Source organism: Lepus europaeus, chromosome X (genome assembly GCF_033115175.1).
Source record: "Lepus europaeus isolate LE1 chromosome X, mLepTim1.pri, whole genome shotgun sequence".
Taxonomy (NCBI): Eukaryota; Metazoa; Chordata; class Mammalia; order Lagomorpha; family Leporidae; genus Lepus; species Lepus europaeus.
The window spans coordinates 16,107,421-16,124,850 of record NC_084850.1 but is presented as its reverse complement, the minus strand read 5'-3'; the positions used below and the strand labels follow the sequence as shown (position 1 = coordinate 16,124,850).

Here is a 17,430-nt window from a genome sequence, read left to right as displayed (position 1 = left end):
GCCTTACGGACCATGTTAAAGAGCGGGGATTTTATCCTAACAGCAATGGGAAGCAACAGATTGACATGCTCAAATTTTAATTTTGAAAATATAATTTTAAATCCCAGTGGAAAGAATAGGTCATCAAAGAAGGAGGTGCCTTTTCTCTGAAGGGAGGAGAGAACTTCCACTTTGACTATGACCTTGTCTAAATAAGATCAGAGTTGGTGAACTCAAAAGGCTTCCATAGCCTTGGCAACTCATGACAAGAGCCTAGGGTGATTACTGATGCCAGAAACAAGAGTGTCAATTTGTTAAGTCAACAACAGGAGTCATTGTGCACTTACTCCTCATGTAGGATCTCTGTCCTTAATGTGCTGTACATTGTGATTTAATGCTATAACTAGTACTCAAACAGTATTTTACACTTTGTGTTTCTATGTGGGTGCAAACTGTTGAAATCTTTACTTAATATATACTAAACTGGTATTCTGCATATATAAAGAGAATTGAAAATGAATCTTGATGTGAATGGAAGGGGAGAGGGAGCGGGAGAGGGGAGGGTTGTGGGTGGGAGGGAAGCTATGTGGGGGGGAAGCCATTGTAATCCATAAGCTGTACACTGGAAATTTATATTCATTAAATAAAAGTTAAAAAAATAAAGATTATTTATTTATTTGAAAGGCAGAGTTACAGAGAGGCAGAGAGAGAGAGAGTGAGAGTGAGAGAGAGAGAGAGAGAGAGAGAGAGAGAAAGGTTTTCCATCTGCTGGTTCACTCCCCAAATGGTTGCAATGGCTGGAGTGTGCTGATCTGAAGCCAGGAGCCAGGAGCTTCTTCCGTGTCTCCCATATGGGTGCAGGGGCCCAAGCACTTGGGCTATCTTCTGCTGCTTTCCCAGGCCACAGCAAAGAGCTGGATCAAATATGGAACAGCCGAGACTCAAACTGGTGCCCATATGGGATGCTGGCACTGCAGGCAGTGGCTTTACCTGCCACATCACTGGCCTCTAAAATATAATTTTAAAAAGATTTATTTATTTACTTGAAAAGCAGAGTTATACAGAGAGAGGGAGATACAGAGATCTTCCATCTGCTGATTCATTCCTCAAACGGCTGCAACAGCCAGAGATGACCAGGCCAAAGCCAGGAATTGGGAGCTTCTTCCAGAACTCCCATGTAGATACAGGAGCCCAAATACTTGGGCCATCTTCTACTGCTTTCCTTGGCCATTAGCAGGGAGCTGTATTGGAAGTTGAGCAGTCAGGACTCAAACCAGGGCCCATATGGATGCAGGCATTGCAGGCAGCAGCTTAACCTGCCATGCCATATTACTGACTCCTAATTTTTACAATATCTTACTGATAATGTTGTGGATCTTGATTGGTGGAGATAGGAATAGAAGCAGGGGACCAAATGGCTAGCTATAACAGAACCAGGTGAGAGCCACTATGGCCAGAAATAGGGAGATGGAATGAAGATGGAGAGAAGAGCATAGATTTTATAAGAATATAAAAAAATAGAATCAACAGAATTAGGTGCCTATTGAGAAGTGGGGGCACAGTGGAAGGAGTCAGGGATGACTTCTAGGGTTTTGGCTACATCAGCTAGATGGCAGGGGTGGGTTAGAGCAAGCATGTTTAGGAAAGAGTGACAATCACAAGATCATCTTTGGTGCCCAGTGCTTGCTGAGCAGGACAGCAAGGGTGTAGTGACTCTACAAGGATGAAGGCTTGCTTTGTCTAATATCCTCTCCCTCAGAACTATCTCTTGGCTAAATCAATGAGCATCCTGGGATGTCATGGTATTTTGGTCCTCATTATTGTCCCATGCATATTTCCAAGAGGATTATGCAGGATTTGTGCTCCCTGTGATATCTGTTCTCTAAAAACATCTTATATGGGGCCTTGCAGGGATGGTTCAGCCTCTGGGCAGGATGCTACAGACAGAATTAAAGGCAAGGAGACTCTGAGTCAGGCTGGAAGTATTAAGACAGACCACAAGACTACTACCACTCTTACCTCCCCCTCAAGACTCTCAGAGAGCTTTCTTAGCTCTGGGATCAACTGCTTTTCACAACAGCATTGTGTTGAAGACAGGAAATAAATATCTGACAGATGTAGAGACTGAGGCCAGACAGATTAAATAATCTGTTGAAGTCACCCAGCAAATGATTTCATGGGCATGCTTGAGGACTGCAACTCTTTCTCTCCTTATCCCTCTTCCTCCCCGCTCCCTCCCACACCTAGTATGCAGCACATGGCTTGGAACAGGGAAGGGCAAAGCAAGCATTTAGTGAAACATGTAAAATAGTATCATTTGTCTTAATTCAACAGCAGAAACAGCAGCCCCTTCATAAAAGCTCTCTAGACACTACCTAAAGTTCCTATTTAAAGTTATCTGGACACTCTTTTCAGAAATATAAAACTTTCCCTACACAAGCAGTAGTTGGAGCAGCTGATTTTATTTGTTGTCATCTATTATATATATAACACAATTCAAAGTGTCACATAGAGTAAATGGTGAGGCCTAGCTGTCTAGAAGCTGCATGAGCCTTAGGAAAATAATCTAATCAATGGAAGTACCTTTAATAGGCAGAGACTGTCATCTGGGAAAATGAAACTTGCAAGGGGGGCAGCAAACTTACATCCCAGAAACCTGGGGTCAGCATTAGAATTGGCAATGCTAGAGATGGGAGGCCAGATTAGAGTGACATTGCAAGATGAAAACAGCTCTCTCAGAAGGAGAATTCTAGAGGTAGAGACAGAAGCAGAAGGCAAGGACCTGAAGAGGCCAGTTTTGGAGTTGCTTTGGTCCTTCAGGCTACAGTCCTCATGTGCTTAGGGGAAATTTATAAAGAGACCCTTTGTAGGTTTCCCTTTGTGGTTTGAAAGGGAAAGGGAAACGTCATATAGGAGCTGCCCTGAATGTATTAGTTAGCAGCTTTGAATGCAAGTGGCAGAAACCTAACTTAAACAGGCTTTTGCTATCAGGCTCCCTTTTTAATAACCTCAAAAATGCAAGTCTACTGAAAAAGGGACCTCTTTCCTAGTAATTTCTACTAAAATTCCAGAACTGAGTCTCACTGAACTGGAGTGAGTGTCTTAACTAATCCTAAACCATCACTGCAGCAGGAGATTGGAATTCATTAGTAGGCAAGACTCAGGTCATGTGCCTACACCTAAGGGATCCATGGGAGTTCATCCCACCCAAACCAATTCGATTCAAATTAGAAGCTGAATGTTTTCTCAATGAAAAGTTTGTTTCATCTGAAGATGAGGAAATGATTGCTGGGTAGGTAGAAACAGCAGAAGTCCACTGGGCTGGAGCATGAGACTGGAAAATAATATACATAAAAACCTTTGGTTGGGGAATGAGCCAATACAGGAGATGAGGAAACAGTATTGGATGTGAATGGGAGAAGAGTGTTGGCAGAGAAAAGACAGCCTGTTGAAACCACTGGGATGCCCTTCACAGATGTTTGCCTTGTGTTTGGGGCTGAGACAGAATTCTTGATGAGACTGATATGAAAAAATCCTTCTCTGCTGGCTTAGTCACAAAAAGGAGGACCTCAAGCTTCTCTTGTGTTAAGTAACAGCAAAATACTTGTACACCTATTGTTGATTCTTTGGTTGTTGTGTGTTTGCATGATTCCGCTGTCAAACCACCATAGTACAAGCTTCATAAATCTTAGCTATTTCAAAAATTAACATAGTACTGTGTAACGGAGCTCCTAGAGTTGAGTCATATCAGGCAATGATTCGTGTACCATCAACCATAATCAGGCTCTCCAAGTTAGCAGGGGTATTTGAGAGATGGTGGGAATAACAGACTTAAGTGCTATCAGCCCATTGGGGTCATTCTGTCTCTTTGAGTTTTAGTTTTCTTGTTATAAAGTAGAGATAATATGTTTGGGAATACCCGTCATCCTATCTGGTTCGTGTTAGAGCCTCAAAAATGGTAGCTCCTCTACTTCTCCTGCCCACTCTACCCACCCAATACACACCTGAAGGTAACAGAGAAATCCAAGACTTTCCTAAAAAGCATTACTTGCTCTTCAGCCACAAGTTAGTCTGAAAACAGCAATAAAACATCCTATCCTTCTGTCTCTCCTCACTCCTTGTGGTCAATTGTAACTGCCTGCTGGCTTGCTCCCTCTTAACTTATGAGGATGTGAGATGTTAATATACTGACTTTCACAGTTAACTGGCATGTGACTGGCCTGCTCATTCTGCTCATCCTGCCCTACCATCAGACTGAGGGGCTCAAAATATTTCCCAAAGCTCAAGTGAGCCTTAGAGGTCATCTAGTTTAATTCTACCCTGCATATTATAGAAAAAAAAGACTTAGGCACAGAGACTTCATGAGGAGAAGGTGGTTCAAGGTTACTTAGGGAACAAGTAGGGCACAGAAATCAGGAATAAAACGTTGTTGCTCTTTCCACTACTATGCAACTGCTACACAGATATTTGTAAACCTGTTTTTGTTTTCATCAAATACAATATACTTTATCGCTAAACCAACTTCTTTCAACATGAATCCAAAGGGATTTCAGAGATGAGGCAAAGGGATTAAATGAGGATTGTTCTTCCAAGGAAAGGGTAGTTCTTCTATTGATCGAGCCAGTGCTGATTACACAGTGTGTGTGAAAAGGGCCCCTGGGCTTGAGCCACATATTCACAAAGGGACTAAAAATTAAACTTTGAAAGATTTATTTATTTTCATCTACTCGAAAGGCAGAGTAACAGTGGGGGGGGGATGAATACATACGCAAATCCACACACACACTCACACAAAGAGAAAGGGAGAGAAAGAGAGAGAGAGAATCTTTTTTCAGCTCACTTCTCAAATGCCCACAATGGCCAGTGCTGGGCCAGGTCCAAACCAGGAGCCCAGAACCCTATCCAGGTGGCTAATGTGAGTGGCAGGGGCCCAAATACTTGAGCCATCATTTGCTGCCTCCCAGGATGCAAAAAGCTGGAATGGAAGAGAAAGCAGGAGTTGAACCAGCACTTGAATATGGAATGTAGGCCTCCCAAGCTGCGGCTTAACTCACTATAAAACATCTGCCTCTCGGCTTTCACCATAATCTTTAAATGACAATACGAACAATAGCCAACACATAGTACTTGCTATGTATTAGGTCCTATTCTGAGCTCTTTCATAGAAAATAATTGATTTTAGTAAAGTAAGATTATACTACAATAAAATTTTATGTTCACATTAACATTTTAATGTAAATAGTATAAACAAAGCATGGATGTTGTAAACCTATGTTGACTATTACTGCTTAAGAGAACACAGGCTTCAAGTTTTGAGAAAAACCTGGGCCTATCAACCTTGAAAAGACATTGCCACATCTATCATCCTTCTACCCACTCACCATCCATCCAACCCTCCAACATTGCTGAGTTTCTCCCATATGCTGAGACCTGTGGTTGGTGCTAGTTATAAAGAGATGGACAGAGCACAGTGCTGCGCTTAACCTGTTCACAGTGTGATAGAGGAAGAATAAGAATGAATAGACCACAGAGCACAGAAACTGCTGTGGAACAGTAGCATAGATGCACAAAGGAGGGGCACCTAATTCGATCTGTTTGATTGTTTTAGATGGAAGTCTCAAGCAAAATTTGACCAATGAGATGACACCTTAGAGGAGACGAGAATAATAATAAGAGACTCAAGCAAGAATTCTGTACCAACTGAGGCCACAAAACCCTTTGAAATTCTGATGAAAATTTGTTCTCAAAATAAATACATATATGTATTAGTGTGCATAGTTCTCCTTTTCAAAGGTAAATTTAAAATCCAGCTATACCACCAACTAGCAGTGAAGCTTTGGGGCTCAGTTACTTAACGAGTAAAATGAGAGTAACAATAGTTCTTGTCTTCCTTTCAGAGAAGTTGTGATGATGAAATGCAAAACTGCGCATTAAGCACCTGCAGAGACTTCAAAATCAATAAGTCATAGTTCTTTTTCCTCTCCTAAGTGGAATTTAATTTTCAAAAGCAATGAGATGAATATGTAGCCAAGAGGGTAAATTGATCTTCTCTTATTTCATGTGTAAGTCAGCTTTTTGTTACTACAGCTAAAATACTTGAAAGGAGCTAACTTATAAAGGAAAAGGTTTATCTTGGCTCACAGCTTGGGAGGTTAACAGTTCATGATTGGGCAGTCCTATTAATCCAGCCTCCGATGAAGGTGGAAGCTAGTGATGGCAAAGTTTTTGCACAGGAAGGATTACATGGTGAGCCAGGAAGATGAGTGACAGGGAACACATTGGTTCTCCATATCCATATGTCTAAAAATCATGATGATTCAATCACAAAGACCCATCCCTGGCAACTTAATCCAATCTAGTCACTTCCCAAAAGCTCCAACTTCAGCCACCAAAATTGGACTAAGTCTCTAATATTAATTTATTAACTATTAACATTAACCTATTAAATATTAACATAATAGTTTGGGGTCCAACTTGCCAACATGTGGGCATTTGGGGGACATCCAAATTCATATACAAACCATAAAATTTCATAGAGTTTATTCTGCCTCTTCCACCATGCAGTTTAGTCTGTCTGGCCTCATTTTCCCAAGTGACTTCCTATGGCCAGCCCTTTAGGTTATTAGGATCTACTTATAGTATCCAAAGAGATCTGTTCCTTGCTTCAGGAAGAAGACAATTCTTTCCTTTAGGAACATTTTTTCTACTCTTCCTGAAAGGACTTCAGTATCTTTTCTTTCAGTTCTCTTAAGAATTCCCCAGTGACATACCTTTCCCTGATTCTAACAGAGTAATGGTATGAATGGGAAATGCTGGGTTAAACTTTCAGGAAAATACCTTTACCTCCTCAATCTCTCCACTTATCTTGTAGGGTTTGTATTAGTATCATAGGCTGCTGTAACAAAGTTCCACAAACTTGGTGGCTCCAAATAATACAAATCCATTTTCCCGTGCTTTGGGAGCCAGAAATTTGAAATCAAAGTATGAGGATGACTAATTTCTGATTGCAGCTGTGGTGGAGAATCCATTCGCTGCTGTCTCTCTCAGAACGTCTGGTGGGTGCCAGCAACTATTGGTGTTTATTGGCTCCAGTTTCTGCAGCCATCTTCACAACTCCTTTTGTGTAGCTCTCACAGTGTTATGTATTTCTTTTCTTTATTTTACATGGACATTTGCCATTAGATTTATGACACATCCATATAATCCAAGACACTTTAATCTCAAGATCTTTAATTCAATTACATCTGCAAAGAGCATTTTTTTTCAAATACATTCCCATTCATAGGATCTGGGAGTTAGGATGTGAACATATCTTCGTTGAAGAGGAGGGTTTCCACTTTACAACCTACTATAGGTCTTATTTTTTTAAATGAAGTTCAGTTTTCTTCAAGTCTGGTAGTTAGGCTTTTCCATGATACAACTACCTTTGAGTAAAAAGAAATAAAATTACAAATCGTGCCAGGTACAGTGCTGGGGGCTATATATGAATATTTCATTTAACCCTTATTTAAGATTTTACTTATTTATTTGAGAAGTAGAGTTACAGATAGAGCTAGAGACAGAGAAAGGTCTTCCTTCCACTGGTTCACTCCCAAATGCCCGCAATGGCCAGAACTGCGCCAATCCAAAGCCAGGAGCTAGGAGCTTCTTTCCAGTCTCCTATGTGGGTGCAGGGGCCCGAGGACTTGAGCCATCTTCTACTGCTTTCCCAGGGCATAGCAGAGAAGCTGGATTGGAAGAGGAGCAGCTGAGTCTAGAACTGGTGCTCAAATGGGATGCCAGCACTGTAGGGGTAGGCTTAACCTACTGTGCCACAGCGCCAGCCCCTCATTTAATACTTACAGCATCTGTAGGAGTCAGATGCTATGATAATCTCTTTGTTGCTGAAAGTGCTTCAATAATTTGTCTCACTTGCATGCCTAGGATGGGATGAAATGCATTCATACTCATCCCCCACATATCAAGAAACTGAGGAACAGAGAGATTTTTAGTAACTTTCTCACAACAATACAGCTAAAAGACCAACCACAATTCTATATGTCTTTCATTTCTAGGATTAGAAACACAGGTTTACTTAACATCTACATGACAAGTATTTTTATGTTCTTCACATTGTAACCTTCCTGGAAAACTGTGAAACAGATACTATTATGATTCTGCTTCTTCAAGAAAGGAAATGGAGATTCAGAAGGGTGAAATGACTTTCCCATGCATGATGGAAGTGGTACATAAACCCATCTCTTCATCATTAGCCAGCTGTACTTCTCCCGCTAGCCTTCACTGCCATCAAGAGCCATAAGTATGTAGGGAGACAATGCTGTGACTGAGACTCACTTTTTAAAAAAGGGTCCATTAAAGAGTTACTGACGCCATAAACAAGAATGTCAATTGTTAAATCAACAACAGGAGTCACTGTGCACTTACTCCCCATGTAGGATCTCTGTCCTTAATGTGTTGTACTATGTGAATTAACAGTATAACTAGTACTCAAACAGTACTTTATACTTTGTGTTTCTGTGTGGGTGCAAACTGTTGAAATCTTTACTTAGTATATACTAAATTGATCTTCTGTATATAAAGATAATTGAAAATGAATCTTGATGAAGAATGGGATGGGAGAGGAAGTGGGAGATGGGATGGTTGTGGGTGGGAGGGTGGTTATGGGGGAAAAAGCCACTATAATCCGTAAGCTGTACTTTGGAAATTTATATTTATTAAATAAAAAATTAAAAAGGGTCCAATGGTAAACTAAATGATTATCAGTATCCTTGTAGTACTCCTACTTTCTGTCATCATCACTGTCATTGTTTTCATCATCAAAGTATTATTGCAATTATTCCACCTGAAAAAATCCAAGGCCAGCGTCAACCATGCTGAGGAATGCTACTGACTCTGACAGCTCTGATCTGATTCTGACACTTTTTAGGAAAACAAATTGCATGACCTAAGGGAAGGAGGATGAGTTGCCATGAAGTACACATGTTGGTCACATTACTGTTGTGCTTGGAGTGTCTAATCAAGTATTAAGTGTGTTCTTAGCAAAACCAACATCAGTTACAGGACAGTGCCACCTGGGAAATAAGGACATAGATGCCCTGTATAGAAGTGATGTTGAAAAGTTGGACCTTGAGTGCAATAAGGTTTATTTCATATATAATTTCTATTTTATGAATATATAATGGTGAGATATGAGAAAATATGTCTAAATAAATGTATAACAGTTCTATTAGTAAGCTAGAAATAGAAATCTCAAGTTAAAAAAAAACCTGAAAAGAGGACCAGGAGAGACCCTTACACACCCCAGTTACACAAGGAGCTGAGAAAGTAGGACATGGAGATGCAACAGAGTCATGAGGCACTAATATAGGGACAGGGTAGGGGATGGGAAGAGGCCAGAGATGATGCCATCAGAAATGCAGTCTACTGAGGCACACTAGAGATCAAGGGCAGCATATATCCAAGGACTCAGGTCATATTCTCCAATATACCAGTTTTTCCTGTGTTTCTTTTTGAATGATACAATTGGGCCTGAAATTTCAGCTGGCCTTGACTGTTTCTATACCCTTACCTTCTGTGGAACTTGCACTGTGGTTGTAGTCCTGGCTCCAGAATTCTCCTCAGCTGTTTCACCCATGATCCATACCTCTCTTTTGAAAAATGGTTCCTGGGGCCAGTGCTGTGGCTCACTTGGTTAATCCTCCACCTGCGGTGCCAGCATCCCATATGGGCGCCGGGTTCTAGTCCCAGTTACTCCTCTTCCAGTCGAGCTCTCTGCTGTAGCCTGGGAGGGCAGTAGAGGATGGCCCAGGTGCTTGGGCACCTGCGCCTGCATGAGAGACCAGGAGGAAGCACCTGGCTCATGGATCTTGGCTTCAGATCGGCGTAGCTCCGGCTGCAGCGGCCATTCGGGGGGTGAACCAACAGAAGGAAGACCTGTCTCTCTGTATCTCTCTCTCACTGTCTAGCTCTATCTGTCAAAAAAGAAAAAAGAAAAATAGTTCCTTTTCCACTGTGACTATGACTCCTGGGAGCTGCTATTCATAGAAACCTCAGCTTTTATCCCTGTTGCTGCTCTGGAGGTATATCCAATAGATAGTGCTCAGAGGCAATATACTTGGCCAGCCTATAGCCTTTTCTGGGATTTAAAAACATTCATTTATGTTATTGATTTGAAGAGAGGTAAGCAGGGAGAGTGGGAAGGAGTGAGCAAAGGAGGGAGAGAGGGAGGGAGGGAGCGAGAGAATATCTTCAGCCTCTAGCTCACTCTCCAAATCCCCACAACAGCCATGGCTGGTGGCCAGGCTGAAACTAGGAGCTGGAAATGCAATCCAGGTCCCCCATGTGGGTGGCAGGAACCCAATAATATGAGCTATCACTATCACCAGTTGATCAAAGGATACCTCTGTCCTCAGAAGGTGAAGACAGAATCCAGGTAGGTCCAAGTCAAAGGGGCAAAAGAATCAAGATTCTGTGCTTACCTTTGGTCAGGACAAGAGTCAGGGCCCTCCAGACTAGCTCACCAGAGGAGGACTCATCCAATAGGAGGATATGGGGTCAGAGAACCAACTAGTAATGTGTTTTTGGTAATGACTTAAACCTTCAGGAATCTAGAGCAGTAGGAGGAAATGGCCTGAGGATTAGTAAACTTGGAGATCCAGCCAAACTCTTTGTAATATATAAGGACCAACTGAGTGTTATTTCCCCAACTATCAATTACACCCATTTCTGTTATTTCCCCCATTGCATAATATATTTGTCATTATTTTAGTTCAGTTATGTTGGCATTTCAAGGAAACACTTTCCCTATAAAGCAGAAGTTTACAGGGCACCAGATTCTGTCCCGGTTGCCCCTCTTCCAGGCCAGCTCTCTGCTATGACCAGGGAGTGCAGTGGAGGATGGCCCAAGTGCTTGGGCCCTGCACCCCATGGGAGACCAGGAGAAGCACCTGGCTCCTGCCATCGGATCAGTGCGGTGCACCAGCGGCCATTGGAGGGTGAACCAACGGCAAAGGAAGACCTTTCTCTCTGTCTCTCTCTCTCACTGTCCACTCTGCCTGTCAAAAAAGAAAAGAAAAAAATTGCTATATCATACTAAATGACTAAGCAGTTAATGTTTCCTTCCATAATCAATAATAATAAATGGCTGTGCTCTCTCATTCCTTTTATTCAACATGCATTGGACATCCTAGTAGAAGTAAAATATTACAGATTTGAAAGGAGGAAATAAAAAAAAGAAGAAGTTTATGTAAGGTAATATTTATACATTCTCTCAGGAGGCTGAATTATTGAAGCCACCAAAGAATCTCATTATCATACGTTTTACTAATGGAAATCCTAGCATGCGGTCTTTACTATCAGTTTTGAACAAGATACCTGTTTTTAAATATATAATTTATAAAAATATAATTTATAAATATATTTATATATTTATATATATCTTAGCTCAAAAGTTAGAGCTTCAAAATCAAATACATATATATCTTAGTGGAAAGATATCTTTATTTGATATAGAAATTGTAACACTGGACTACTATATCAGTAGCTGAAAGAAAAACATGTGAAAAATTCTTCTAACAGCAATTTGGCCATAAAAAATATGTTGATATATCCACTGTGTTTCAACTGCACTTCTAGGAATTCTATTAAGAAATAATTAAAGATGAATAGATGAAGATAGTGCTTCCACTTCAGATATAGAAAGGTACAACAGGCTGTCCCTTCCACTCTAACAATGAGAACAGACTGTATAATTAATAAGAACATAACATTACTTGAGCCAGAAATCTGAAGTCACAGGGCAACCATATAAAATGAGTACTAACCTCTCTAAGGAGAGATGAGACACATCATCTGTTTCATCTTTAGCAGAGCAGAAAGGAAAATGAGGCTTCCATATAAGTAGTTAAAAAGAAATCAGATCAGATTTTAATTAATTTTTAAAGGCCAAGTGTGGGTTAGCGTATCAGTTTTGAATATTTAAGAACCACAGGATTGAGGAAATATCACACTAACTTCAATCAACTTCTATTAAGTATTCACTGGAAAAGTGGAAGGAAAGGAAGGAGAATGGGGAGAACCCATTTCAGTGACACAGTCACAGGTGATTGACTACTGCTTGGGGACCAACACAAAGTCTTGCCTTCTTCCCTGTATTTTTATCTTTCTTTTTTGAAGCAAAAAGTTTAAGTCCCTGGAGGGGAATTACAACAATATTTTTGGTCCCAAGCTCAAAGGAGAGATATAGCACTTCAGAGAAAAGAAGTGGAAGCAAAATCCTTCTACTTTGGAAAGAAGGGCAAGACTCCATCTCAGCCTCAAGATACCAACAAAGGAGAACAAAACAAGACAGAGCTGGATACCACAGGAGAGAGAGGTAGGAACACTGAGAAAACGCTACTCTTGAGCCCCAGATGCACAGGGTTTTCCTAAAAAGAGGCTGAATCAGAGCAACAGAAAACCTTTCCATCCCACACCATGATCCTGGAACAGAGTGACAAGCACCAGCAGGTCAGCAAAGTATCACCAAACCTGCATTGAGCATATTCTACCTCCTCAGTTATCCTCGAGTCTAGACTTAATGCAGCCTGAAACCTAGAAGTGGAAATTGGCATGAACAGAGAAAGGTTCAGGAAAAACTCTCTATTTATTGCATTAGAAGCAGAAAAGTAACTTCCCAATATTCATAGTGATTTTTTTCTAACTCCATTACTTTTAAAAAATGTATTAATATAACATGAACAGGTTACATGTAGTTTATAGACACAATTCTAAGAATATAATGTAATGATACTTTCCTCCCTTTCCCTTAGTTCCTTACTTTATTTCTTCTTTAATTTCTATGATAACATTTTTAGTTTACTTTATATATACAGGCTTAATGCTACACTAAATGAAGAGTTCAGTAAGTAAAAAAGAGACCACTGCTTAGCAGGAACATAGACAAGGGCCATAAATAATAATTAAATCCCAAGATGTCAATTTGCTCATATACATTATTTTTGTACTCTGTATTAGCTAACACACATCACAGAAAACACTTGATATTTGTCTTTTGGGGGTCTAGTTTATTTCATTAATAATAATAGTCTCCATTTTCATTCATTTTGTTGCAAAAGACAGGATTTTATTCTTTTTATGTCTGAGTAGTATTCCATCATGGAAATGTGCCACATTTTATTTATCTAGTCATCAGTCAATTAGCATATGGGTTGTTTCCATAACTTAGTTATTGTGAATTCAACTGTTGTAAACATGGTAGCACAGGTAACTGTCTCATATGCTGATTTCAATTTCTTTGAAAAAATTCCCAGGAGTGGGATAGCAGGGTCATAAGGCAGATCTATTTTTAGTTTTTTGAGGAATTTTCATGGTGTCTTCCCTAAGGATTATGACAATTTACATTCCCACCAACTGTATATTAGGGTACCTTTTCCTCTATAACCTTGCCAGTATTTGTTATTATTATTTTTTTAATTTTTGGAGGATAGCAATTCTACACTTGATCTTAGCCAAAAGGCCGAGAAGCGATGGAGGATAGCAATTCTAACTGGGTGAGATGATAGCTCATTTTGGTTTTCATTTTCATTTTCCTGATGGCTAGTGATCCTGAGCATTTTTTTTCATGTGTCTGTTGGCCATTTGTAGTTCATCCTTTGAAAAATGCCTGTTAATATCCTCTGCTCATTTCTTAAATATATTATTCATTCTGTTACTGTTAAGTTTCCTGAGTTCCTTATATATTCTGGATATTAGTCCCTTATCAGGTGTATTTTTTTCTATTTTCTCACATTTAAGTCTCCAAGCAATACTGTATCAGTGGCAGTATCAGCAACAGAAGCAGCAACAGGAGCTGGTAGGAGCCAAAGCTTCTGAGGAAGGGAAATATACTCTCAAGTAAAAGCTGTGGCTCTACAATGGTTGGCTGAACTTGATATAGAAATCCTAACACTGAACTACTATAGTAGTAGCTGAAGTAAAAACATGTGAAACTCTTCCCATAAGTCTTCCCACAAGTTGGTGCCAAATATTGGCATAGTTATAAAAAGTGCACAGCAGTATAAAGTAAATACAGCATCAGCTCTTGAGTGAAGGGACCAAAAAGAGGAGACCTATAGAACCAAAAGTACTTGTGAGACAAGAGCATGAGATGGAGAGGGTACAAAAGATACCAAATGCATAAAGGTGTTTATGAGATCATGTGCATATGTGATTCAGACCCTAAAAATCATAACGTACACTTTGAGAACCAAGAGGTGGCCTACAACTCAGGTCACAGACTGGCCATTGGGTGGTTCACACATGGGATATATACAAGTAGTACACAAATGATTTTGAAACGGAACATTAAAACCACAATACACAGATAGCTGGTGTAAACCTGTGACCTGTGAATTGCATGCAAAACTACAATACCAACATTCCCACTAGACAGGAACCAAAGTTTCATAATATAACATTTTAAATGCTCAGGACACAATTCTAAACTACTCAGCATACAAAGAAGGAAGAAAATGTAGGCCGGCGCTGTGGCTTATGGCCGGCACTGTGGCTTAACAGGCTAATCCTCCGCCTTGCGGCTCTGGGTTCTAGTCCCGGTTGGGGTGCCAGATTCTAACCCGGTTGCCCCTTTTCCAGGCCAGCTCTCTGCTATGGCCCAGGAAGGCAGTGGAGGATGGCCCAAGTCCTTGGGCCCTGCACCCGCATGGGAGACCAGGAGAAGCACCTGGCTCCTGGCTTTGGTTCAGTGCGATGCGCCGGTCACAGCGGCCATTGGAGGGTGAACCAAGGGCAAAAAGGAAGACCTTTCTCTCTGTCTCTCTCACTCACTATCCACTCTGCCTGTCAAAAAGAAACAAAAATGTAAACTTGTATGGAAAAAATCCACAGACCCAACATCCAGTATACCAGATGTTGGGGTATCTGACAAAGTAGCTCTTTAAAATGAGCTGTTTAACAGAGTTGCTATAAATTTCTCCCCAAAATTTATGGGTGAAAAATAGATGCAAATATCAGCAAACAACAGTAAATTTTAGAGTTCATAATACAATTAAAAAACACAATGGAAATCTCAATAGCAGAATGGAAATGACTCAGAAAGACTTAGTGAACTTGAAGATACACTGATACAAATGATCCAATATGAAAACAAAGGAGAAAAATAAACTTACTAACAGAGCCTCAGGTTCATGGGGACACCCAAATGGTCTAGCAGTTATTTATTTCCCTGCAGTTCAAGAAGAGTGAAATTCTGAGCAAATATTTGACTAAATTTTGGATGAAAAACTCCCAAATTTGATGAAAGACAAAATTATAGCTTCAAGAAGCTTCCCCACAAAAGATAAGCCCAAATAAATTTATGCCCATCATAATCAAAGTATTGAGAAATAAAAACAAACTATAAAAGCAGTCAGAAAGAGATAGCACGTCACCTTTGGGGAATAATGATGCAAATGACTATGGGGTTATCATAAATAGCCATAGAGATCAGAAAGAAGAGACAACATTTTTAAGTACTGAAGAAAGTAACAGCTAACTCAGAATTCTATATCCAGCATACATATTCTTCAAGAATAAAGGTGAAGCAAAGACATTCTCAGATAAAGGGAACCTATGAAGATTTGGAGTCAGCAGATCTGCTCTAAAAGAATTGTTACAGAAAGTGGCTCAAAAAGAAGGGAAATGACACCTGAAGGATAAACCAGGAATGAAGAAAGAACGACAGATATGGTAAATATCTGGGTAGACTATAACAGATCAGCCTTCTCAAATTCTTTAAAATATGTTTGATGGTTGAAACAAAAAAAAATCATCAGATGTAGGTTTCTGTGTAGGTATACATAAAAGTAAAAATTATAACATAGAGCAGGGCGGGTAACAGGATCTATACTGTGGTAAAGTTGGTAAAGTTTCTGTGTTCCAGTTAAAGGTGATAAAATATTTATGCTAATTACACAGTGGAAATTCATTAGGAGGTAATTACTATACATAATCTCTATAACAACCACTAAAAATATACAGGGATATATTTAGAAATATAGGATAAAAATTTCGAATACCCCGAAAGAAGACAGGAGAAGGGAAATGAAACAAAGGGGACCAACAGAAAACAAATTATGGAATAGTATACCTAAATCCAAATATATTAACAATCACATTAAATATAAATGGTCTAAATGTATCAATTAAGACAGAGGTTGTCAGAATGTATTCAATTTCTTTCATCAGCATTGTGTAGTTATCAGCATAGAGGATCGGAATATGTTTTTATAAATTTAGACCCAAGTGTTACATTTTTGGAGTGACTTTAACAATATAGTGTTTTAACTTGTTTCTGCATTTGCATTATTATAATACAAAAATACCATTGTAAACTTGTTAAACTCACAAATTAGCTCTAAGAGGTTGTATTTATGTAGATATTTGGGAAATTCTGTGAAGATGGTCCTGTCTTCTATAAATAGGGGCAGTTTTATTCTTTCCCTTCCAAACTATGCCTTTTTTTCTTGCTTTATTTCAATGGCTAGAATTTCAAGTATAATGTTGAATAAGGGAATGAGAGTGAACATCTATGCTTTGTTTGCAAATTTAGGGAGAAAGTGTTATGTCTTTCATCAAAAATACAATCTTAGCAGTTGGGATTTTATAGAGAAACTTTGTTTTATTGCTATTTCAATAAGAGTTTTATCATGAATGAGTGTTGAGTTTTGTCAAATGCTTATTTATTTGTTTGTTTACTTGTTTATTTATTTATTTATTTTATTTATAAGGCAAAATGCCAGAGTAGGAGAGGGAGGAAAGGAAGGAGAGGGGGAGGGAGGGAGAGTGAGAGGGAGGGAGAGGAGAGAGAGAGAGAGATCTTGCATCCATTATTTCACTTTCCAAATGGCTCCATCAGCCAGTGCTGGACCAGGCTGAAGCCAGGAGCCAGGAATTCCATCTGGGTCTTCCACATGGGTGGCAGGTATACAAGCACTTGGGCCATCTTCCACTGACTTTCCAGGTGCATTAGCAGGAAGCTGAATTGGAAGTTGATCAGCCAGGACTTAAACTAGGACTCTGATATCAGATGCCAGCATTACCAACAGTAGCTTTAACCCACTGCACCACATCACTGGCCCCTGAAATGCTTTTCTTTACAACTTGATATGACAATGTGATTTTCTTTTTATGTCTTTTGATATAGTAGACTGTATCTATTGATTTTCAAATATTGAACCAGACTTTAATCTTTGAATTAATCCCCACTTGATCATGGTGAATACTTTTTTTATGGATTGCTGATTTATATTTGCTAGTGTTTTGTTAAGGATTTTTGCTTCTGCATTCATGAGGAATATTGTTTTCAAATTTACTTTTTTATGCCGTTTTTGTAAGGTTTCAATGTCAAAGTATTACTATTTCATAAAATGAGTTGGGAAGTGTTCCCTCCTATTCTGTATGCTAGAAGAAGTT

At 39.6% G+C, this 17,430-nt stretch overlaps 1 protein-coding gene and 1 pseudogene across 1 annotated transcript in view; both read right to left on the bottom strand.

Moving 5' to 3' along the window:
* FGF13 (fibroblast growth factor 13) overlaps positions 1-10,497 on the bottom strand; it is a 723,070-nt gene extending 712,573 nt beyond the window's left edge. The window contains exons 1-2 of the mRNA XM_062183982.1: positions 10,458-10,497; positions 9,548-9,950 (exon numbers count right to left, since the gene is read on the bottom strand). The gene's annotated coding sequence lies outside the window, so the exon portion shown is untranslated. The remainder of the gene's footprint in view (positions 1-9,547; positions 9,951-10,457) is intronic.
* Positions 10,498-13,429: 2,932 nt separating this feature from the next.
* LOC133753836 (U2 spliceosomal RNA) lies at positions 13,430-13,507 on the bottom strand (annotated as a pseudogene).
* Between the last annotated feature and the right edge of the window lie 3,923 nt (positions 13,508-17,430).